Source organism: Colletes gigas, unplaced genomic scaffold (assembly GCF_013123115.1).
Source record: "Colletes gigas isolate AHSC1104 unplaced genomic scaffold, ASM1312311v1 Colletes_gigas_Sc00001, whole genome shotgun sequence".
Lineage (NCBI taxonomy): Eukaryota > Metazoa > Arthropoda > Insecta > Hymenoptera > Colletidae > Colletes > Colletes gigas.
This window is the reverse complement of record NW_025106630.1, coordinates 210,846-236,580: the sequence shown is the minus strand read 5'-3', so window position 1 is coordinate 236,580 and position 25,735 is coordinate 210,846. Positions and strand designations below refer to the sequence as shown.

Genomic DNA, 25,735 nt, shown 5'->3' with positions numbered 1-25,735 from the left:
GTGTATGTGTACAGTGTTTCGAGGTTTTAACGTGAAAAATGAAAAAAGATGTAAAATATGCCCCAGAACATAAAAGAGTACAGATTTTTTAAACCGTTCCTCATTATTTTACTCCATCGTGAAGGGTTTATTGTTCTTTTTTCCGCAATTAATTTGTTCCAAATTCTAGACTTCTAGTTAATAACAAGTACACTAAACGTGACTTCAGTTTTTCATTTTTTTTTTAATTTCCTACGTAGAGGAAAAAAACAAAAAAAACATGTGGACGTCTTTAGAGATGTAATTCCAAAAGAAAATAAATCTTTCAAATATTAATCTTTCTATTTATAACTTTAATTATTTATCTTTCATTTTAATATTATTTTGCTCTTTTAGAATTATCTATTTTTTACATTTGTTTAATTACGTTTAAACATAGGAAAACAAAATTATATTTAAGGATTAAGTGACCCACAGGCACTGGTTAGTGTAAATCACCGAGAAAAGAATTTTTTGGAGATTAGGAACTACTCCGAGTCGCTCGCTAAGCTACTCAAAATCGTATTCAAAGAATTCAAATGCCTGTTAGCATTTGGTATCCTTCGAAGCGAGTACAATGCAATCTGTGCACGTTTTCCTCGCGAAGCATGTAAGTATTGGCTTTGTGAAAACGGGAACAAGGAGAATTCTCGCAAGGCGTTTCACGATCTTAGACAATGATATAGTGTCCCGAAGGACGTCGTCTGTGTACAAATTTAACCGTGAATCTGGTTTTGAGTGGTATAATGAAAATCTTCAAATTGTTCTTTGTAAATCTGTAGAAACATTTACTGCAATTATTGGACGCGGTAATATTCATTTTGAGCCTCAGGAGAAACCCATTAAAATTTTTAAATATTATGTTACAGTGGATGTAATTTATGGAAGGCGAATCATTTCCGAGATATATAATAAATAAATATCTCTTTATGTATAATAATAAAGGGATTATTACAAAATAGATTGGAGTATGTTTGTAAATACATTCTTAGATCAACTCTATTATATCTTTGCGTGTTTCTCTTTTTACAAATCGAAGTTTCGCGTGAAAATAATTTACTTCGGCAACTGGGTTTAATCCGAAACGGAAAATTATTCTCCCAACCTCAACTGTTCAACGAATCACTCGGCATTTGTAAGTAACTTTATGTTTTTAAAACTTCCTTAACTCTGCTGTTCTCCTTCAGTCTATGTGATTTGAAATGAGATTTAAACTTTGATAAGTACGGACTTCCTTAACCACTTTCAGGAGACTGGTAAATAAGTATACGTTTAGTTTTCAAGTAATCTTAAGTACTGTAATATAAAAGTGATCGCTCGAATTGTAGGTAGATATTCAGAAATAAATTCCAACTACTTTGCAATGTTGACAGATTCCTTGAATCAATATTAGTTTCAACTTTTTTTCTATTTCACATAAGGTAATACGTACCTACTTAAACAGACTAATATTTGTGTTTTATATTTAGGAGCCATATACTTTTTATACTCCACGTAACATTATTACAAAATTTATTAACTCATAATTAAAACAGAGGATAATTTCAGACATGATGATCTATATGCAAATATCTTTTGCAATCGTTTTGAAAAAATTCTCCTGCTGGTCACTGACAAATCTTTGTCAATTTTATCCTAATCGTAAGTATGGTTGCAATGTGTAAAAATTACTTTGCTATCTTCAATATATAATTACTCGATATGCTGTATAATTATATTAATTCTATAATGATTGTATCTGCGCGAATTTTATATTTTGTAACAAGTGTTTCACGTCAGTATGCAAATATTAACATCGCTACGAAGCAAAAAAAGAAAAAGAAATCAAATCGAGAGCCGAGAGTTGATTTTATTCGGCATCCACTTTGAGAAATAAGCAGAGATACGAATGTCAGGACACGATACCTACTTGCCAAACGGATTTTCACGAATTCGTCAGACATCTTGCCGGACTTTTTTTATGATCCCGCGATATGGAAAATGCAGTGCACGCTCGCGCTCGAGATCTGCACATGACAAGCGTTTCAAACACGCACATCTCTAGATATCGAGTGCACCATCAAAAGGAGAGACAGGTACATATTTGGAAGCAGACAAGAAAATGAAGAGAATAAGAGAAAGGAAGCGTTTCGAACGCAACGGAGACAAAGGGGAACGATAATTACTAAACAGAGTTAAATTAAATGAATTATTTAAACGTAAAAATCAAAGTTCTGCGTATCGATTCTCTCGTTGAAATTTCTTTACGATCCCCCCAGGAAACGTCCATGAAATTTAAACAGAACGTTAGTTTGAATTTTTATATTTACTAAGCGTAAAGATAAAATTGGCTTTCGTGAAAGAAAAACAATTTTTTCGATGTTCGAAACTTTCTGAAATGGCGAATGGTTGAATTGTTTAGTCGGAACAAATTATTTCGGAGTATTAATTTTTTTTAGGGTCTTTGGACGTATGTAAGAGCGAGGGTGAAAGTCGAAACAAGATTTAAGAAATTGTCTATAAAGTAAGAATCAGATTAGGCGACCCGAGATTCGCTGTAATACTGAATAAGTATCAGTCGGAATGGAAACGTTTAGTTGGAAAGGTTAGTATAGTGGTTCGAACAAATATGTATAGCCATCTCGTAAAAACTATAGGAAGCGAAAGACGGTAGTGCCTTTGAGTGTAGGGCGTCAAGAGTTTGGGGATCAGTATGCCGAAGTGATCCTTTTTGGGCACTAGAACATTAAGAGCACGGATGCTACAATGCGGACAAACGTCGAGGGCAGAAAACAGTATGAAGAAAATCCAGATAATTTCGCGATCTTAAGAAACGTTTCCTATTTCGAGAAACTTACAGACCAGAAAAGTCTCCCCCAAAACAATTTTAATGATTCGCAAATAGCTCGTTCGAACGTTTAAAAATTAAAAAGTATATTCGTTAGGTATTAGTATAAATTCGTGCAATGAAATAAGAAACGAGAGAAATTAATTTTAGCTAGAAATTTGGCGTCTTTTATATTTATTTAAAAAAGGAAGTAGAGAGAAAAATTTCGAGACGATTGTGGATCTGTCTACGTACGATGGAATTTATTGGGCATCGTCTGTGTTAAGTGTTATTAGTGTTGTTGTATGCCTGTCACGTTCTTAGGATTCCATTCTTTGCTATGGCGCATCCTTTTCCCAGGTCCTGAACCCGTGTCCTAAATGGACTTACGAGCGATGCGAAACGACTGCAATAATGGCCGAAAAACGTCCATTCGTTGGTAATGTTCAAAGTGAGAAGACATAGAATTTCATGGAATTTGCAAAAGCATAGAAACTGGGATTCTTCGGAATCAATCAGGGATGACATCAAATTGCTATCGCTTGAAAAGATTATTCTGATAATGACGAGAAACATTGTGGCCAAGTTGGTTTAGAAATTTGCATGCAATAAAAAAATCAATGTTCTGAAGTGGCCAAGCCAGGGTCATATCTATGTAATTAGATGCCACATATGCCAATTTACTACAATAATAAATAAAACATAGCTTACAAAATTAAAACGAGAGTCGTGTTTGAGAAACTTGTAACAATTTATAACGAACGTGGTCTCCGTGAAATAATAAATTCTTGCACTTTATAAAATAAATTATTCGTACGACGCGATTCATCAGCAATTTGTGTTAAGAAAAATACAATAATTCTAGTAAAAAGTTATTTATGACCCGATCTAATAAAATTATTCATCGTGGCTTTACAATGCGAACCATTTTTACATTTGTATTGCTTCCCGATGGTAATTAATCACCTACGGTAATACTCTTAATTGCCGGTAAAGGGAAAGGTTTTCACAAAGACGATATTCCGACCATTGATCTTTGTGGATTTAGAGATTGCGCGAGAATTTCTATAATTGTTCTCAATTACTAGAATTTTTCTTCGATTTCGCTTTGTTTAAAAGAAACTCGTTGCACTTAAATTCGCTAATTAAAACACGCTCGTCTCTATCTATGATATTGGTTTTCGATAGAAAAAGCCAATTATGCTTCTCTGTCGAACGTGTATCGCACATTTTTCCGCAAGTTTCGATTATAAATAGTAAAACAATATTAATTAAATTATATAGAGTGAATAAAATATGCTACGGCTTCAATAGTGAAAGACGAAACTTCTCATATCGTTTTCTAAAATATTAATTTAGTAGATTGTCGATTAGTCGAATGAGAATAATACTCATTCTGATGTATTTCTTTTAAGTAGAAATATTTCTCTATCTAAGAGTATTCTGTATTGAAGAGCTTAACAGGAAAAGTAATTAAATTATTAAAATTATATTTGAGTTTTATAACACCCGATTCTTTTTAAAGAAAACATTTAACTATTTTTCAGCGAATAATATATTGTATTGGCAATAAAAGGATGTCGATTTCTAATGGCGAAAAACAAATATTCTCAAAATAATTCATCGAATGGAATCACTACGAGCACGCGAATGAAACACGAAACGATTTCGCTTAATTTTCAATAGTATTAAGACACGAAACTGGGCAAATAATCGTTTCATCGTATGATACATGAACGTTGTGGTTAAAGTGAAGGAATTTATCACTAAACTTTGTCAACTTAGGCACTTGGATACAGAATTTAGGTGGACTGGTTGCCGTAAGAATCAAGTCTGGACACTGGAGGAGACATCGAGTGGAAAATAAATTTGTGTCACGAGATTGACATACTTGGCGAACGAAGACGAAGTTTACGTGGATCCAATTTGTTGAGAATGTCTAAACTGCTGGTAGATAAATTATGTAAGAGTAAAATCAAGTCCAAAGTGAATTCGATACAACGAAATTTCTCTCTTGAACCGATTACATCGTTATGTACGTATCGCTATTTGATTAATGAATAAATAAACATCGCAGAAACATTTGTTGAAACATTAGAATAAAATATAAAATCTGCTGAAATAAAGAATCTATACTATGGAGAATTTAAATAAAATATAAATGGAAGTTTTTAAGCTTAATTATAACCGGGGGGAAAATAACAAAAAAGGATGAAGGAAAGAACGAGATTTAGGATTGTCTAAACCATTAGCTGTCAGATTTTAAGCTCCTCGTCGCCCCTTATTTCTGGGCTAGCCAACAATGACTGCGTCGCATGTATTCTAAACATAGTTCTTATTCTCTTGACAAACGCCTAACATCACGCGCTCCTAACCAGACATGGGCAAAATTTAATTCGAATAATGGAATTGTCTATTAGAAACGATAAATCAAACGTCGTGACGCTGATTCGATCGAATAATTCAATTTTTCTGTATTCATTGAAGAAATTTATATAATTAAAATTCCAAGTTTTATTCAACGAGCAACGAATAGTTATTTATTGTCCATCTCTAATTTTAACTACGACAGGAAAGCATGAATTTTTCCACATAACACAACTATTAAACATCTACTAACTTTGAGTATTCTTGGATATCGTCTCACAAATTACTTTTCCTACTTTTTGTATTAAAAATCGGTTAATTCCGAGTACACGTTATAAATGCCAATTGAAAAAGTCCAATAACAATATCAACGATCTCTTTCCACTCTAATTTATTTGCCCCATTACCCAGCCACGATTACGACTGCATAGAACGAGGTTACAGTTCATTATCGTTTGAGAAACGTCAAGTCTGTTTCAATCTACTAATTGCTTATCAATGCTTAAGTAGCTTAATCCCCAGGTCTGAAATACCCTCCAGACTTAAACTCTATATTCCGTTTATTAGCGTCTTGAGAAAGATTGATATTTTCTCATTAAATTTAATCATGCTTGGTACAAACGTAACTATTTGAATACTTTAAGTATCACGATCGGTTTGATTATTTTCTCTCTCTGGCCTCTTTCAAGCTCATTACCATTACTATTGCTTACAATTATTAAGGAAGGTATAAGCCACGTAATTTGCAAAAATATTAGCTACAAAGGAAAACTTCACCTTTGTTTCAGCTATGACGATATTAATATAAAATTTAGAAAAGCCTTAATTTATCTAAGAAAATGGCTTAATGGAAACTGTAAACGTGCAACGTGCTCGACTTGGAGAACTATACTAGTTTAATTATATTTATCCAGTATGTGTTACTCTACCGAAGCGTGCAAGAAATTGGCAAATCGTTAATTCCAGAAAGCAATTATTGCGCTCGTCGTGTCGGATGGCAACAGTGGCTTGCCTTAGATCACGACGGGCAAAGTTGGGTTATACGAGAGTCTGAATTAGACCCCAGAGTGCAAGTTCCGGATAGAAACTCGATTGAATCGGTTATAGATGTCTGCGAGGAAACAATATTCGGGTTATAGAATACGATACTTGCCGCCGCTACAAGACTCGGAAGAAGAAGAAAACTCGATTGTTCGATGTTAGAACGTCGGAACAAGGATAACGGTCTTACTGCAAACTGATTTAGGTGTGGTTTTGAAGCGTGGTTACATCGAACACGGAGGAACTTGGAAAATATTCTACTATACAGGGCCAACCAAATTGTCTCGTTTATTTTTAACGATAGAAAAAAGATCCTTCGAGCAAAAGTTTGTTTGATTTCACGAGAAAGAAATTCTAACGAGGATTCAACCACAATATTTCACGTTTATTAATTTATTTTCGGTGGGAACGATGTATATTTACTCCTCGATCTCTTATACAAATTACGAATGGTTTTTGAAACGAATATTATTCAATTATTTTTTGAATAGTGATTACGGAAAAGAACAGATTTATTTAGCGAATAGTATGAGAATGTGTAGATTATGATATATTGGGCTGATATTTTAACTGAGCATTTATTAAGGATTTAACCACCTAACAGTGCCACGAATTGTAGCCTTCGAATCGACTATTGCAAAATGTTTTTCTGCAAAAGTTGCATCGTATAAAAGGAGACATGTGATATATTACTGGCTTTTCTGCTGCCTTGCTTTTTTTATACAGTTACAAAGGTCATCTTCAACTTCTAAAATAGAACGTTCGAACTCTTCATTCGACATATAATGTATGAATAGCTGCTCTGCTACCTTGTTTTTTTAACAGAGCTGCCAAGATTGTCTTCAACTTCTAAAATAGAATGTACATTTTATTCCATCGCTTGATAAGGAATCGAATTTCGAGTGAAAACAGTATTTTAGTCAAATAAAATCTATCCACTGTCGGTTCAGCAAATCTAGATGCAAATAGGTATGCCAATACCACTGAACGATATTGAGATTGGAAAATCTTCTAAACTAATGATTTAACCCCTTTCGAAACCATTTTAAAACCAGGTTTTAATGTGCGAACTTTGTTAGTATATTCTACGGCACTAAATAAGAAAAAAATGTCTGTAAACACAGGTCATTGCTTTATTAAAATTATAACACAAATAGGAAATACAAGTGGAATAGTAATCGACGTGCTGTTACTGCTGGGGCATTGGCTTGAATAGATCAATATATTTACTACCTAACATCGTCATTTCCAAAGTTAATTAATACTCTATTTCAAAGTATCTATCGTTCTTGACAATACTTGTGTTTATTAAATTTATAACTGTATGAATGTCTTTTCTATTCTGTTTCGTTTCATTACATATATTACAGTAAAATTCCGTTTATCCGGCATACTTGGAACTGGAACAATGCCGAAAAATTGAACTATATCTACATATGAAGTGATAAAAACGAGGACTATAATCACAGACGAGGTATACGAGTAGACCTTACACCCAATGTATTTTTTCGGCCCATTTCTCTGGGACTCCAGAGCCCCATTACCATTTTCGTGTCTCGCTGGCAACATTATCAACAGGTTACAGAAATGAACACAAAAGGAAGTGAAACAGAAAATGAAATGACAAACATTTCTGGCCACATATTATATTTTCGGTGAAGAATTTTTTTCTCGAAAGTGCGTAGCATTTCAGGGGTATGTGTTTCCACAAAAATTATTGTAATTGACCCCCACAACCAAAAATAATTTTTTTATAATGATATGAAATTTTTTAATTTTGTCGAAAAATTTGTCCACCTACTCGAATTTTTTTCTCGAAAGTGCGTAGGATTTCGGAGGTACATGTATTCACCAAAAATGATTGTAATTGACCCTCGCAACCGACAATAATTCTTTTGGAATGATTTGAAATTTTTGTTTTTCTATGTTATAGGAGGGTTACCTATATTTTCAGATATCGTATTCCCCATTATACAAAATCACTTTTTAAATCCGCAAGATGATCTTTTCAGAAGCCAGGGACTATTTAAGGAAGCGTGCTCGTGCAAACGGGATGCTACGCGACTAATATCAAGAACTGGAAGATAACATGACTGAAAGTGGTTCCTGATGGTGCCAGGAAGGCCTTACTATGGCTTAACTGGCACCGTGGAGGCCAACGTAAGAGGTTACAGGTTGAGTGTTCCTCAATCCCTTCCAAGCCTAGGTTGACAAGGTGCCCAGCCCTCAGTCTCTTGAGCCAGCTGATTAGGTTGGACCACCGTGGTGGCAGTTGGTGGTCTTATATTCACGGAATAGTTCCTCTTTACTGTGTACGCAAAGCTAATCAACACAAGCGCTGTCTATGCAAAGATAGTCAAGGTGTTAAGACTGGCCTCAAAGGCACACGACTAGAGATTACAGTTATCCTGGTGGCGTCAAAACAGAATTTTCCACGAATTTTTTCGTGAAAATACTATACCCCTGATTGAAATGAATATTTTTGTGCGAATGCAACGTATAATAAAGTTTTTAGAAATGTATTTTACGTATGCATTAGATGCGAGGAACACAAATTGAACAATAGTATGATTCTTTAATGTATTCCATATCATATAATGTATGAATTTTAAATGAAAATTTAGAACAGACTGTTATTATAACAGTATAAAACAATTAATAATAATAAATAGTTGTCTGAAAATGAACATTAGTACATCGTAATAATATACAGATTATTTAGATTCCCCAATTTGTCTAGTAAGTAACTAGTTATTTTAGATAAGAAATTTGAGTAACTAAAATAGAATATTATTCCGATACGCGAAACGACGGGTTATTTCAAATAGCCAATTATTCCAGACACCATTTATCTATTGTCATTCAAATAGAGAGCGCCCAACGGCTTCAAAGGCAGAATTTCGCATAACAAGTTTATCTCTCACAGAGTAGACGTTGGACTTTACGATTATACATTTGTATAAACAATACAAATTGAAACTATCAGCGCTTTGAACGACAGCATTCTATAATTCGCACCCTCATTATATCTTTGTTTGATAATTAAGTTATTATGTTGCGTTTGCAAATGAGGTCTGTTATTCGCTAAATAATCGGTTCCACGAACTCTGTGGAAACTAACAAGAGGTTTACAATGGCTTTGCACCAACGGTATAGAGACACGAGGCTTGCAAACCGGTATCGTATTGGTAGTTTGTACTTTGTGCGGACACGCTGATTACGTGTATTTCAATCCCTCACCCAAGGGTATCGTGTCTATGCAGCCTCAATACAGCGACACGCACATTAAACGCACACGAACGCGTGGTTTTGTTAAATAAATTTTTCAACAAAACGATTTCTCGCTAATAAATAAGCTAGATTCAAATGGGATAATCTAACTGCTATCTTCTTAGGATCCACACATTTAGAAACTATAACAAGTCATATTTTAATTTCTAAACTGTGCATGTTGTCTGGGGAAACTTGCAAAAATAACTTAACTATATCATCGTAGAATTCAAACTTCCTATTAACGTTTGGAATATCCAAGTGAAAGCATGATACTTGTTTGTACAAATACTATTATAATAAATGTCCATCCTCCAAATGTGAAGACTGTTTACGAGGGAGAGAAAAATTATTTAAAGTTCGCAATAAATAAAAGGTTAAGAACCGCCGAGTCACACTATTTCTGTATATTTTCAGGATTTCTGCATAAAGTACTTGGACGGATCGATTTTATAAATAAGGAATCAATGAATCGTTTGATGACGAAAGTAGAATGTGGGCCAAAACTGACTTACAAAAACACTTGGTGATATTTACAGCTATCATCAATTGGTCGGTACACCATTCTGTCTAATAACGATGCAACCAAGGTGCACAGAGACGTCACCAGAGGACGAGTTGGCTTCTTATGGTAATCCTCGCGCGTCGAGAGAATGCGTCTGGCAGTTAACCAATCGTATTCATCGAGGCACTCTAGCCGCCTTCGTACACGCCTGCTATCGATCACGTTTTGCACACGATATCAGGGATTTTAATAAAATTGAAATATAAATTCATCTTTCGTTTATTTTCACCTGGGTTTGAAACTCTTTCAGAGATATTTTTTTTATTTTTATAAACCGCACAAATTTTACATCGATTTTGTCGAATACGTTATTTATACGCTCACGATTTTTCTATAATATATTTGGATATTAATAAAAGTCATAAATATGTTGCGAATTCGTGTCAATAAATAATTATCAATTCTTTTGTATTTCGTTTGTATACCTTATAAAATTATTTGGACTTTCCAACAATATGCGCGTATTTATTTCGCGAGATAATATATAGTTTTATTTCTTTTTTCAATATTTTGATTACTGAACCTTCTACAATTTAATTTCTTCGACTCTGCTCAAAGAAGTTCTGTTAAATGTGTATTATTGACTAGCACGTTACGTAAAACAACGTTCTAAACTATATAATACTGGGATTCAATTTCGTTTGAATTTAATTTTTACGTACATTAGTCTCGTGTAAATCGTCCTGTCTCTGTTCATCCGATATCATGTGTTTCTGACGAGGTTTTATTTCCAACCGATAGGCACGCACGAATCAATTAATTTAAACAGAAATAGAGGCAATACACGTTATTTCCACCACGATTCGGTTTTCCCGTACTGCATGAGAACGAATATGTGTACATTTAGTAACAACTGATCGAGCAACGAGATTGCTTCGAACCAAAAAAAAACCGCCTGCTCCGTCCGGTTTGCAACTGTTCTGAAAAAAAAGCCCGAACAAATTTCAGGAATGAAGGAAAATATGCGACGAGCAAACTGCGTGAGTTCCTCCGATATTTCGTTAAAATTGTTTAGACAGACCGCAAAAAAAATCAGTCGGTTATGGTTTTCCAAGCGGTTGCTTCTATTGATTAGCGTCTAACTGAATTTCGTGCTTTTATTTTGTTTTTGTTCCGCTCTATTCCTCCCGTTTTTAACAATATTTCGCTCTATCGTATCGTGGCTCTACATTTTTTCGTTATACTATAATTTAACGATTGCTAGCATTCTAATGTTGCAAACAACAATTATTGTCGATTCTGTTTCTGTTTCATTAATGGGAACCCCTGAGAAAAATTTTAATGGAGGATTCTAGAGGTCAAAATAAGACGAAAATTAAGAATACCAATTTGTTGATGGAAGCTTTGTTAAAAAGTTATTAACAATTAAATTCAAAAATTTCAAATCGTTCTGGAAAAATTATTTTCGATTGCGGGGGTCAATTACAATAATTTTTGGCGAATAGACATACCCCCGAAATCCTGCGCTTTTTCGAGAAAAAAATTCAGTACAGGCGGAACTTTAAACGTTAATAACTTTTTAACAAAGCCTACATCAACAAATTGGTATTCCTGATTTTCGTCTTAATTTGTCCTCTAGAGTCCCCCATTAAAATTTTTCCCAGGGGTGGCCGAACATCCTGTATATTTAAATAAAATTTTCTTCTTTTTTGTAAAGGAGTTTGTATGGATTCGTTTAGATTTGATTAACATTGGTAACAAAGATTATTTGCTATATGTATTTTCTATTCGTTTTGGAAATTAAATAAACTAGGGTCAAGATATCGAAAGTATTCCTGTCGCCACGTACGAGTGTATTATATTATAACCCGGCTTAATAAGGTATACTTTTCAGAAACTCGAAAGGAAACATAAATATTGGACGCGAGGAAGTTTTTAAGAATAAATAACTTATGTTACGAAGTCTAACTAATACATAGCTTGCTCTACGAACACGATACGATCGCATATCGAAGATTTCTCGAGTATCCTATTAGTCGCATGTATTCTCGTACGGATACTTTATACAGGGTGATTCTAGAAACTGGGCCAGGCTATTGCTCCAAGCAAAGAAGGTAGACAAAAATCGTAGAGGAGAATTTTGTACGGTTTTATCGCCACTATTATCCTACGATGCGACTTTTTCCCCAAGTTCCACGATGAGCATGCAAAGTGGAATTACAGTTTCCTTTAAACGATACTGTACAACTTTTTTTAACAAAGATCGAAACTAACTCTCCTAGATTCTTCGCAATACAGCGGAAATATAAATTATATTTCATTGTCGATGATATTACCAAAAAGTTATTGAACGATCTTAAATGTTCTTTTTACTTTGCTTAGAAATAATTTATTTATATACTTCTCGAGTAATTTCATTTCAATCTTTCTGAAATATTTTCCAGAAATAATTTGATTTCAGATACTATCAGATAAATACTTTGATAATAGATATTGAAAATTCGGTTACACGTACAATTCCCACTTGTTAGAATAATAGTTGATGATAACTAAATAAAACGTAATGAAGGAATAAGATCTGCTCAGTAAATTGTACGTTCTTCAATGTTTGAATTATTTTAAGCTACACAGACAAGTGTTCTATGATCTATGAACGACAGTATAAATAGACGAATATGTCAACGCCTCGAACATTGATCATAGCTCGGAAACTAGATTTATCGAACGCTAGAATTAAACGAAAGTTTTTATAACTAATTTCAGTGAAACGGTTTTCTGTTCGTTTCGAGACTTCGTCCAGGCTACCAGAGTCCGAAGTTCAGAGTTCAAGGAGAGTAAAGAATGAATAGTTCTTAGAGGACCGAAGTTCCACTTGTAAGTTGAGGAAAGAAGAGATTCTAAATTTCCGAACGAGAACAATTTCAAGTTAAAAGGAACAAGTCGCGCTAAGGTTCTCGCCGTACGAACTTCTATGCAAATGTGCGTATATTATTCCGCTCGTGCTACGACGTTCCAGGAGAATTTCCTCATTTCCATCATTTTCTTTTTGAAATTCACCGTGCACGCGATGAAATTGCAACGCCGTACAAACGATTTATTTTTCGTCGAAATTGTTTCGTCAAACACGCAAACAAGCAAATAGATTCCTTTTGTTCCCTTCCGTTTCGAATAATGAGCCATCAACGGAAACGTTGATCGACTAAAAAATATTTGTTCTTCGTATATACAGGGTGTTCCATGTTGAGAGGTAGAGTACAATGAATTTTTTCAATATTCACTTCTACTTTTATTATTTGTTTTCTGAAAAAAATATGTAGTCTGTCTTGCGTAACACTAACCATCTTCATCTAACCGGTTGAACAATTTATATTTTTTTATAAAAATTTGGTATCAAATTCTGGTTAGCTTCTGATATAAATAGGAAATATATAGCAAAGATGAAAGGAGCGAATCTCTGGTTTCCACTGTCTCAGAACGGTCTAACAACACGTATTAAAAATAATTAAACTTTACACACATGCAGTTCCAAAACTACTAGTGTTTTCTCCATAATTGAGCCACTGTTAGAAGTGACAAGGCTTTCTCGAGATTCTCGAAAATTTTCACGTGGAATTCCAGAATCTCGAGATAAAAGAAAAAAAGGAATTCCGACATTCTGAAATCGAAAAATCCGGAAAAACGCAATGGTTAAATTTGTCATCCAGCTTTGAATTTGACCGCGGATAGAAGATATTTAATATTCATTGCAATATTCGATTTTCCCGGCGCAATTATTTTTCCATCGGAATCAAAGATATTAAATTTGATCTCGTCTGTAAAAATGACGTCGGAATTTGAATTTTTTCCTGCAAATTATTTCTACCCAGATTGATTATATTTATTTAGTACTCTTTTAATAATCGATATACCTTATTATTTACACGGTTTTCAACGTCAGAACCTATCTTAGGGTTCACTAATTCCTGAATGGTCCCCAATTCTTCTGAGAATCTATTACGTTTCAAATAAAGCTTACTATCTTACCATTTTTTAGTTTATTCGATAACTTGTGCTTTATTACTTAATTAATCAGTTTCAAGAAATATTTCTAGGATTTTAATCACTTTCAAAGGAGAGGCCCTACTTAAATATGTTATATAATCTAATAAGAGCCATAGATGTTACAATTTCTTCTACGGTAGCTTATACAACTGTCGTTGATACTACTGTTTGAACTATAGTTACTGTGTGGAATTGTTACTGTGTTGGTCATAAAACGTTTCCAATACAAACATCATTACAAGTTGACATACGACTACTGTACGATAAATCGTTGCATTTATGGTCTCTATAATAGCAGTGCAACGTACTTCATGCTTATAAAAATACTCGACAGAGACTAAAAATGGTATCTTGCAGCGTTTCGTTCCATAGGAAAAATGATGCCAGTTGTTCGTCGCGATTGCTGATTTTATGCTCTAGAATGAGGATGAAAAACGTAGGAAATTACGTAATTTTCTATGTGGGTGTCTTATTAGGAAAATTCCACGGTCGCTGTGCCATCTGTACCCGTTTAGCGCTTTAGAAATTCACTATTAAGGTAATTAAAATACGATCGTTCTACTTTAATGCGCTTTAATGTGTTTAACAAGTTGGAAATTACGCACCTTTATGTCTCTGCTTCGATCGCGTCTCGGCCGAATGTCATATTACCTGCAAACAGAGAGAACAATACCATTTTAATATCTCTATTATTATTAAAAACTGTATTTCCACTCAAACATCATGCATTCCATGCAGGCCTTTACTGAAAGAATGTAGTGAAATCTTCAGACTAATACATATTTCCATTGTAAATATTTGCTTTTATAAAAACAGTCATTTTTTATATAGTATAAACAATAATCAAATTTGTACACTTTCATCAAACTGTAGCAAGGTATCCAAACATTTTTAATGCCCTGACTATCAAACTCCTAGGAGATCAACATTTCATTTTTGGACAATTAAATCTCATCGAAATTTATGACCACTATCCAGATTTCTTTGACACCTCACACTGAGAATTAATTTTTTAATAAGAGTAACAAAAGTTGCCTAAGTAGTTTATTAAGCTGGTTAAGTTGTCTGGGGAGTTGGTTAAGCTGCCTGAGGAGTTGGTTAAGCGGCCTGAGGAGCTTATTAAGCTACCTGGAAACCTGGTTAAGCTGCCTCGGGGTAGTAGACGTATAATAGTGTCCAAGTACCGTGCAATAAACTTGAATATCTGTATGTTATCTTAGCTGACAGATTTAGTAGAACTGTTAACCACTCTCGTATTGCACCTTGAAACTACTTCCTTCAAAATAATTCTAATTGTTACTGCAAGCATTTCGAGAGCCTATCAACCCAAACAAATCAGCCTGTTACGAATTGAAATAATACAAACACGTGGAATTGCAAACTAAAAGTGCATGTTTCGGGTTACGTCGAACTGCTTTTATTATCGAAAGAATCAAGCATTCGCTTATTTATTTACACAACTACATCGAGACTGACGGATAATATTTCGAAAACACTACGTAAAATAAATATTTATCCCATAATCCCAGATGGAGAAAACGATATTTTACTACTCTTATCGAATTTAAAGTTCGATAAAACGAAAGTGGAAAAATCACTTCAAGTCCGAAGTTAACAAATTTATAGATCGATTCGCTAGCAGCAAAAATAATCTACACGAACAACTATGATTGAATTTATATATTGAATGTGACTATGAAAATCATTCTATCGTTCAGGAAGTAATTACAAAACCCTGGATAAGTTTTTAATTCTACTACCTTTACAAAGATTTCTGTAATAGAAATTTAAGAAACTGTTAAAATTCTTTAAAGTTACAAATTTCGTTAATACCCCGTCGATCGACAGTGGATTTGGTCTTGATTAAAGAGGAAGTTGCATTAGGTCTCTGAAATTCAATATCCCGGGAGAATTTTACATTTCACTACCATTAATCTCAGTCTTTCTTCCCGTTTTACTTCAATTCACTGAACTGTAAAGGAATTCTTTAGCGTAATCATCGGGGAATTATTTCGAAACCTCTGCTAACTATTCTTCTGGAGCTGTGCATGGTCGTTCGTGAAGTTTTCAAAATAAAGTTGTGTTCGAATGTTGTGTGAACATCGAGTGGAATTAATTATTTTCCCTTTAGACAGAGCAGAATTAGAGCTTCTAGCGCTAGAGGAACAGAGAATATATGAATATTTGTACCGTGCAAAGTTGAGATGTTGGCATTTGAAAAAGTTGACTGGTATAAACTCTTTTAATAGACTAAATATCAATGTGGCTCGGTCTACAATCCGTAATACATATGTAACTACTAGATTCCAACGGAAGAAAATGACAATTAAAATCAAACGAAAAAAGATTCACTAAAGCCAAACTAACGATAATAGAACTGGAGAATGCTTTACAGGAAGCCGTCGATCTCCATTAGCTATGATATTACTTCCTCTTCGGCCATCAGAAACAGAATGGGGTGAAATGGTAAAAAGAATAATTAAGATAAATAACGAGAAATTATACAATTTTAAATATTTTTAACGCGTACTATAAATTGTACAACATTAATTATTTCATCGGTCGAGAACAAACTGGTGTGACGGACAGACGTGTCCCGTGAGCTCTACAAGTACTGAAACGACGGTTAAGGACATTGTGTTCATCACCGTGAAGACCGTAAACAAAGTAAGACCGATATCTCAATTGCACCACCAATACAAATAGCAAACGTAGCATCTGAGTACAGGAGTCGTTCAAGCAAAATACGGAATACTAATATTGCAAACAATCGACCAAGTTATACAAAGACAACAAAGACAAACCAATTCCCCAAAAAAGTAAGCGCTTGTAAGGGAAACCTATCAAAGAAATCCTATTAAAGGAGTATATCTATACAGTGCAAACGAACTATACAAATTGTGATCGTTAATACACCAAAAGGGGGCATGCAACGTAAAATGAAATAAAATAAATGGAAAATTAATTGTTTGCACCGAAAACAAACCAAGAAGATTTAAATTTTATTTTATAATGTCTACATATGTCAGAACTTTTCATTATGAAAGCAAAAAAATTAATTTTCAATGTGAGATGTCCGGAGAAAATAAATTTGGGTGAAACAAATAAATTACGACAAAGTTACAAAAATATTCAGGCTATGTAATTTCTAATTATCTGAAGACAAACCTTTCTTTTAGCTCGGTAGAAAATTTCGAGTGAATTTTGCCTGGCAGTCAACGTGCTAACAGAAACCACAGACGTAACGATTTATCATACGATAGCTTGTAACGCTACAGTTGATGTTTACATGGTAATTATAAAGTATGTGGGGTTGTAAAAGGTATCATACGGCTCCCTCGCGTTGTATCGCAGTGCTCTGGTGCCATAAAGTCTGGCATACTGCAGGTTTGATGAACGACAGGCTGGAAACGTGTGTGGCCGTTTAATGGCTAGTTTGGAAGATTCTGTGAACGATTGCAGCTTCGAAACAGAAGTGTTAAAGCGCGCATATTTCTTCTTACGGACAAGCACTATTTTTCAATAAGATTTATACAACGGTACAATGGTTAGTCACGTCTCACGACGATTTAAAACCATGGAAAGATGGCAAGAATCCAGGAATAAAAATTCGAAAGTCTATAGTTAATGTATTCGTGTTAATCGATGGATTTAAGAAACGATAATTAACTGTCTAATGTCTCTGAAGACAAATAACGAAATAAATATAAAATCAATTTTTTTTATTGGAACTGCATATATATTTCTTATTTAATTATTTTTCCATTATATCTAATGTACATCATACTTCAAGAATACGAGAATAAAATTTTTCGAACAGAGAACAGTTTTTTAAAACGAATTAAAAACAATTTTATCGCAAATGTCGAACGAAACGAAATGCATAACATTTGATCATAAAAATCATTGAACGCCACTCGTTCTGGCGGTAAAAATAATCGTTCAATATTAATTTTACGAGTGAACGTGTTCCGGAAAGGTCCTATCTTGGGTGTTACAACTTTGAGAGGATTTGAAATAAAATTCGCCCTGCTAGCTCGCAATACATATTCAAAGTTATTTCATGTAAAATCATTTATAAACGATGTAAACAATTCTTTTAATTTAATATATAATATAATATGTAGTGCTTGTTGCATTTAAATATGAATTAAATATGTAGCTTTCGTAAGTATGGTCTGCTTGCACTTAAATGTTTCGACCTACAGCTTTAATTCCCGAAATAAAAATGCTGATTTAACTTTTATCCGAAATTGAAGAACGAAAAAAAAGTTGAGTACAATTTAAATTTGCTGAAGACAATGTAGAAAATATTACGAATGCGCATCATGTTCAATTTTTAAATTACTTCTCCTCAAATTTCGATAAAACCACATATGGTCTAAAATTAATAGTTGTATTTGATAATGTCTAACAATGACCGTATTTACGAACATAACCTACCTTTGTAAACAAAGTTGATTTACCAATAAAGAACTTATTTTAATAATATCTCAGTACCCATCAATTTCATACCAAACATGATACAATAATTTTACACGTAGAATTTGAATTTTTATCGAAAGAAAAATATTGGATATTCTATTGAAAAATTGAAGGTGTCTTTGTCAATATAAAATCAAAATATATCCCCTGAAAATCATGAAACTTTTGTTTGAAACATTTTCATCGCAATATACACCCAAAGTCTGTTAATTTTTTGTTTTTTTTAAATACTGTAGTGCAGATATATGAACAATGACGAGCCGCGTTACCTGCGATTATTATGGAGATACCGTCGGAAAGATTAAACAGTAGTTCGAAACATTAAGGACAAGTTGGAGCTTCGGGTAGTCTTCCGTAACAACTCGCTCCCAGAGCCATGTTAGCCCATCAAGCAGTTACTTGTCAGGTTTGCTTCTGTTGCAAACTTTGGTCCACGTACACGTTTGGAGAAAATTCAATTGAACTAACTACCAATGAAGCGTTGAAAAAGAAACGCGACAAAATTTTTCCACCCAAGAAACTGTGCTCATAACTTCGTAACAATCGTAACTCCACGTAGCTGCGCTCAACTCGCATCGATAAACTTTTTAACAAACTTTGCTCTTTATACAACATCCTGATTTTCACGCGTCGTGTTTCAAGTTTGACATCCAACTTATTTACACGAAACACGCGCTGCGTCATACTCTTTTTAAATAATTCGAATAGTCAAACTACGAAAGACTGCGCTCGTTTTGAAATAAATTCATTATTGGTTGCGTCCATCAATTCATATTTACAGAGGTGTGTTATTATCAGCATAATTTAGTATTCGCCTAATACTACACGTACACTGATTTACGAGATAATCGATATTTAGATACCTCAATTGAATTATGTCCAAGGCACATTACATCGAACTTGTAATTCAAAGGCGGCTCAAGATTTTATGGCCACGGTGTATTTATTAACGTTATTTCTACCGCGGTTTCATGCATACCTATTTGGATGAAAAGGTGTCTTTTGACGCTACAAATAAATATGGCGTAAAAATACCGCTACATTAATTTAACAATAATTATTTGTGAAAAGTCAAAAAGTTAATTGAGAAAATAATTTTAAGACGCAATTTTAATAGGTGAGTTTCGACAGCATTATAATAGTGTTAATTTAAATAGACTGATCAATATAACTTTGTAAATAAGTCCTATCAGTGTAAATAACGATTTTCTACTTATACGTATAGGGTGCCCCAAACAACATAGTACGACCGGAAAGGGGATGATTCTAAAAAAAGTGAAAAGAAAACAAAGAATGAAATTTTGTTTTCGAAAAAATCGACTTTGAAAAATTACTTGGACTTCGGTATAAATAACAAATATTTAAATTTAGGAACCTGAACAACGAAATATTCTACAAAAAAATTTTTATTTCACATTTTCGACTTACATGTTCACGCAGAATTGGTATCATGATTATCGAGATGTTCTGTGTAATACAAATTATCCATCTATCGCTTCATTGTTCACAGTAGGAAAACTGATGATTATCTTATCGTATTGATTTAATGTGTATTAACTTGATTTACACTCCTCGTTACTCTGTGTCGGTAAACATACGATAGTCGTGAATATCGATACGCTAGGTACGATATTTGAAGTGTAATTAATATTGATGAATTGCTATTCCAACACGGAGATGACAGGTATGCGTTTCATGCATGGTAATACTAATGAAATGTTTATATGCGGAAAAATATATATTTATTAGCTCTAGAATGGCACAATGGGGCTCTAGCAAAACGTTCTGAAGAAATAAAAAAAAGTGATTCGTTTTATGAGTTCGCCATCATTCTATAGAAAAACAGAAAATGTATAGAAAATTATTTACTAACGAGACTAGTATCCCAAAGATGGCATGATGAATTTTTATAAAACTCATAGATCCATAGAAGAAAAATACCATGATGTTAACTGAGAATATTAACATTTTCTTTATGCGGAATGGCATTTCAGGTGAAAAGTCAATAAAACAATTTTTGCTTGCTAACAGGTGCAGCGTACCACTACTTTCAGACATTACGATATTTTTGCAAGAAACGGTGAAAATATGTTTTCAGCATGACGGAGCTCCATCTCATTTTACACTTATTGTCGTATTTTTACCGTGAAAATGGAGAGGAGGAAACACCCAGTCACTAGATGTTCTATATTTTCCGATTTAAACTTCGCAAACATTATTTGCGAAGATATTTATACGCGAGCTCAAGATTAGGTAAATAACAGCACATAAATTTATCTCGTCTTTGTACCTGGCGTATACTCGTTTCTAATTCTATATTTGTTTACTTCTTTTCACTCGATTCTCAATTTCTCACAATAAAGACGTATTAAATAGATAGTAATGCAATAGAGGTTGAAAAATGAAGTTGATGGATTTTAAAATTTTCAAAAAATTCGTTGAAAACGTAGATGGGAACGTTTGAGAAATTTTTTCTTTTAAAAATATCTACGAATCCTGGCGTTTTCCACTTTCTTTATCAAGATAGCCTCCAGTTCCTCGTCACCGGGCCTCGAAAACGTTCATTCAGCCCTGAGTATATTGTGTAGAACACCGGGTTGCAGCATTGATCGCGTAGTACTTTTCAGTTATCTAAGTAAGTGTCAACTGAGGTGCTGATTATGCTCTAGCTTAAGAGCCCTCGCACACGAGCGTTGGCGTTGGCGTTTTGCTACCGAGAGTTTCCACTGTGCCATTTGAAAGCGAGGCCTCGTGTGCCACAGTACCAAAGTTAAGTGAAAATAATTGCGATTATCAAGCTCGAAAGGTTTTTCTTTTAAATTTCTATGCGTGGAAACTTCCGATCGTTGCCAATTTTTGTTTGACATGCGACTCGAATCGCTGAAAGTTTCTTTCTTTAACGATAATTTTGTTTATTTTTTAAGAAGAATGTCAAATTAAAAAATATGGGCTAGCCTTGAATCAAGTTTCGTTTTATGGGATTCTTTAATTTAATGGTGCCACTGGTCTGACAGAGTTTGAAGTGGTAGGAGGTGGCATGATCGAATGGTTCTAGGCATGCCAGCTCGTAATCAGAAGATCAATCACGCGCGGGTTAAATCCTCCAAAACACTATAATTTCTGGGAAACGCTACGGAGCAACGTGAATTTTGCACGCTAAAACCATAATTGTTTTAATGCAAGGAATTTTCTCTTTTATCTGACATCTAGTACCGTAAATTCAAGTCAGTTTTTAAGGGATATTATATGAGAAAATAGATACAGCTCGAATCAACTCTGGTTAGTATTTTATTTCTGTTATCTTAGGATCTTCACTGGCACAAATGTGCCCATAAACCAAAGATTTGAAAAAATAATTTAATTCGTTGAAAGAACGAATCAATATAATTTTTTAAATATTATAACACGATTGAAAATACGATGCTCTGTGGAACTCAACATGAAAACAGTAAAGAAAAACTTGAATCCAGAACCCATATAGATCTCTCCAACATTCTCCCAACAAATACATTGTATAGAGATTGTCTAATACATGAATTAATCGTGGAACACGAAAGAGGAATTTCTCGTTCACTGATTATTTCACTTGTTTTCCCCAAAATGTATTATCTCGGTTTAACATGACCTCTAACTCTATCTGAACTGAAAGTGAACTCGATTTTCGCCACGTAACAGCATTATTCAAGCGTTCAGTGAGTAGACATATCAGGTAAACGGGAATTGGCTTTCAGCCAGTTCTGAAAGCTAGTCTTTCAGAACTTCTTTACTCTCTCGATAGACGCTGTATAGGTATATCTCTTTGGACACATGCCATTTCATTATTTTCGCAGTGCTGTCATCAATATCACAGGATCCACAAACTTTCGGTCCTTTACATATCGAGCTTTCGTATCTGTCGCTACTGTTGAATACTTTTAACCGATACGTCTTCCAAACATAATTTAGCAGGTTTGGCACAATAAAGAAACGAGTAATACGCATACACATCAGTCTTTACAATGATACGAATGCGAAGTCAACGTTTAATTTGTTCTGAATTCAACTGTTCATAAAGTAAAAATTGCTCCAACTTATTGGACAACTCGTGCATTCTATTACAAAAATTACCCTGAAAGCTTTTAATTTATTTTCTCGCGACAGCAATAGTAATGAACATGACAGAAAATAAAAGCTTCATTTTTTCGCGTGAAATTCGGTAATCTAAATTTAAACGCTGAAATTTAGTTACTGCATTTACAGAGTTCGGAGACGGGAAGTAAGACCATCCACATCATCAAATATCCAAGAGTTTAAGGATTCAGCGGAACGGTACTTGGCTTTTACCTCCAAAGTATTAGCGATCAACATGAATAAACAACATGTACGCGTGTAAGAGGTACCGAAAAAAAAGAAAAAATGTATACTTGAACATTTCAGAAATTAAATATTAATCTTGAAGCGAAACATTCTGTTAAAAAAGTTCCAGGGCTCGACGTGTCCTTCATTCATAAAGCTCCCTCCAAACTGTTTGCTAATAATGTTTATTTCTGCATTTTTTTAACCCGTATCAGTAGAAACAATAGATTCTATACAAATTATTTGAAACTGCAATTCTTCGATAATGTTATAGCATGCAAGTATAATTAACATTCTTGTCAACGGACAGATACAAGATTTCAAAAGTAACTCAGTTTGCTTAATAATTATTCTTTTTAATTTACGAAAACTTTATTCCAAATTTGCTCGTTGATAATTAAATTTCTCGTTGGTGCTTAAATTAAGCAAAGCATTACATTGAAATGTACTTCTGAGAACGAAACGAAACGATACTCTGATATCGGAAAAGCAAGAAAGAAACGCAGACAGATCGACACGGAGCAAGAAATCATCTGCATTAAGAAGAGAATATGCAAACGACCTGCATACCAAACAGGAATTGAATAATACAGTTGCATCAAAGAACACCATCGAAAACGAGATTTATTGTGCTAATATTTTACTACGGCGTTGACTTTAGCCTCCGCGCAACAGTTATAAGTTGCAGAAGTTTTAACTACTCTTTGTTTACGACAATATTTAATTATAGCAATTTCTGGGAACGATACCTTCCCCCGAAAACATCCTCCTCGCGTTCGAATATTAAAGACTGTCAAAAACGTTCAGAAATCCCAGAAAATTTGTAATTTGAAATACACAGAGTGATCTTGTGAAACGAATATTCTGCAAGTAAAATTATTAGATAATTTTATATTGTTCCTAGAGATGAAAATTTCGAAGATTAAATCAGGGAATCAGAGGCTCAATTAAAGCTAAGCACTTGACAGAAGAAATCACCTGATAATGCTCCTATTAATTCGAAGTTAGTGTTCGAAAGTATTAACAACGATTTACGTACTGTAGTTTAACAGATTTCGAACTTTATTACCAGAGGAGTATCCATTCGCAGATTACAACCCCAGTTATCAGGGCTAGGAATTAACTGCAATTTACGATCTACAGCTTTTTATTACTCCAATTGACACGCTATATTCGAAACGAAGATTCTATATTTTGTTTCAGAAAAACAAAATGTTGTAACTAAATGTGATTTTACTGGGGAAGAATTATTAAATAATTCGTCGACGGACAAAAGAAGAATGTAAAATTTCAGTACTACTCGACAAACAAAAATCTATTTTTAAAAATGTTACAATTTTATACTTTTCATATCTCAATACAAAACCTCCTTTTTCTCCTCATTTTATTGTTCTGCATATTTATAGTTATGAGCGATATATGACATATAAGACTCTAATAAAGGACAATGTAAAATAGAAACATTTACATAAAACAAAATTTTAATTTTTGACGATTGTAAACTTCAACCAGATTTATTTCTTTCAACGCCTCAACTTGAAAATTAATCTTTTCAGTTCCATAGTAAAAAGTGCATGATTAAACTACATATATAGTATATTTTGTGTAACTGACTATGTGTAATATTTAAAAATAAATAATTCATGTTCTCAGCGTTGGATCTCAGTTACGTTTATATCCTAGTATTTATTTCTGAGACTATAACTTATATTCAACCCAATTATTCTTTTCCCAATTATGAGAGCGGCGTAAGTCCATTTGTAGTGATCATAAACATATTTTTAATGTTCGAATATCTTTTTAAACGGTAAATTTACTTTTCAGCGATCACGAGAAGCACACAACGAGCCAACTACAGTTTATCGAAATTTTTTCAATCGATTAAGATGCAAATCCTTTTACACCGGGACGCGAAGATAAATGGACTCGCGCCACTTTCATCGTGAAATGGTTTCACCGTTGGTGAAGCTTGACCAAACATTTTCAGTACGCCCCATACAACCGACTTTCGAACGAAAACCGTGTGTGCTTGGCATCGTATCTGGGAAGAAGATTAGTTTCCCCAAAGGACGTCGGATATCGAATCGATCCACCGTTGGTAAGATGTCGGCCATGAAAACTGACTGGTTAGCCGTGATGGCGAATATCTACAGTTTCATACCCTGTTGCACAAAATTTATTCCGTACCGTTCGAATGCTAACACTGCTCTTCGTTGATATAGTTATTTGAACAATGTAAATGGATTCCATAACCGCTGCAACACGCCTGTTATTAATATTCAACAATTCGAACAGATTTCAACTAAATACCATAAATTACGAAGAACGGTGCCGTTATGTATTTTATAGTGCCACTTTAAAGCCCGTTATATAATAATAGAAGCACTTACGTAATAATTTACGATAATGCTTATCGAGCTTCTAGTTATTCCATTTTGTAACGTCGATAAATTGCTTTCTCAAACGATATTGGAAAATTATATTTTTGAGGAGGAAACTATTCTATTAAAAATCGTTAAAATACTTTGACACGACTGATTAATACTTTAAAACAATGTTATTTCGTTACTTCTAGATTTTATTTTAATTTTAAATCGAGTAATAGTTGTTCTACAAACGAAAATACAAATCTTTTTCATATGGAGATTATATTTTATATTGATTTTAATTTAAGTTTAATTGAACTTTAGACTTGAACTTAGAATAAACAAATGCTTTTAAGTGGTATCAAAAATAAAAATTCTGTTTTAAATCTGGAGAAGGAGTAAGTTAGATAAAATGATCTACAAAAGCTGTTTATCTATTAGAAAATTGTTCGTTCAAGGACTCTCGACTACACGACTCAAGTATAGCGAAGGTCTTCATGC

At 33.8% G+C, this 25,735-nt stretch overlaps 1 protein-coding gene across 3 annotated transcripts in view; it reads right to left on the bottom strand.

Annotated features, from left to right (window-relative positions):
* Positions 1-25,735, bottom strand: part of LOC122404937 (1-phosphatidylinositol 4,5-bisphosphate phosphodiesterase epsilon-1-like) — a 231,231-nt gene that overhangs the window by 190,308 nt on the left and 15,188 nt on the right. For all 3 annotated transcript variants that reach the window (XM_043409383.1, XM_043409544.1, XM_043409459.1), the window contains exon 2: positions 14,654-14,699. The gene's annotated coding sequence lies outside the window, so the exon portion shown is untranslated. The remainder of the gene's footprint in view (positions 1-14,653; positions 14,700-25,735) is intronic.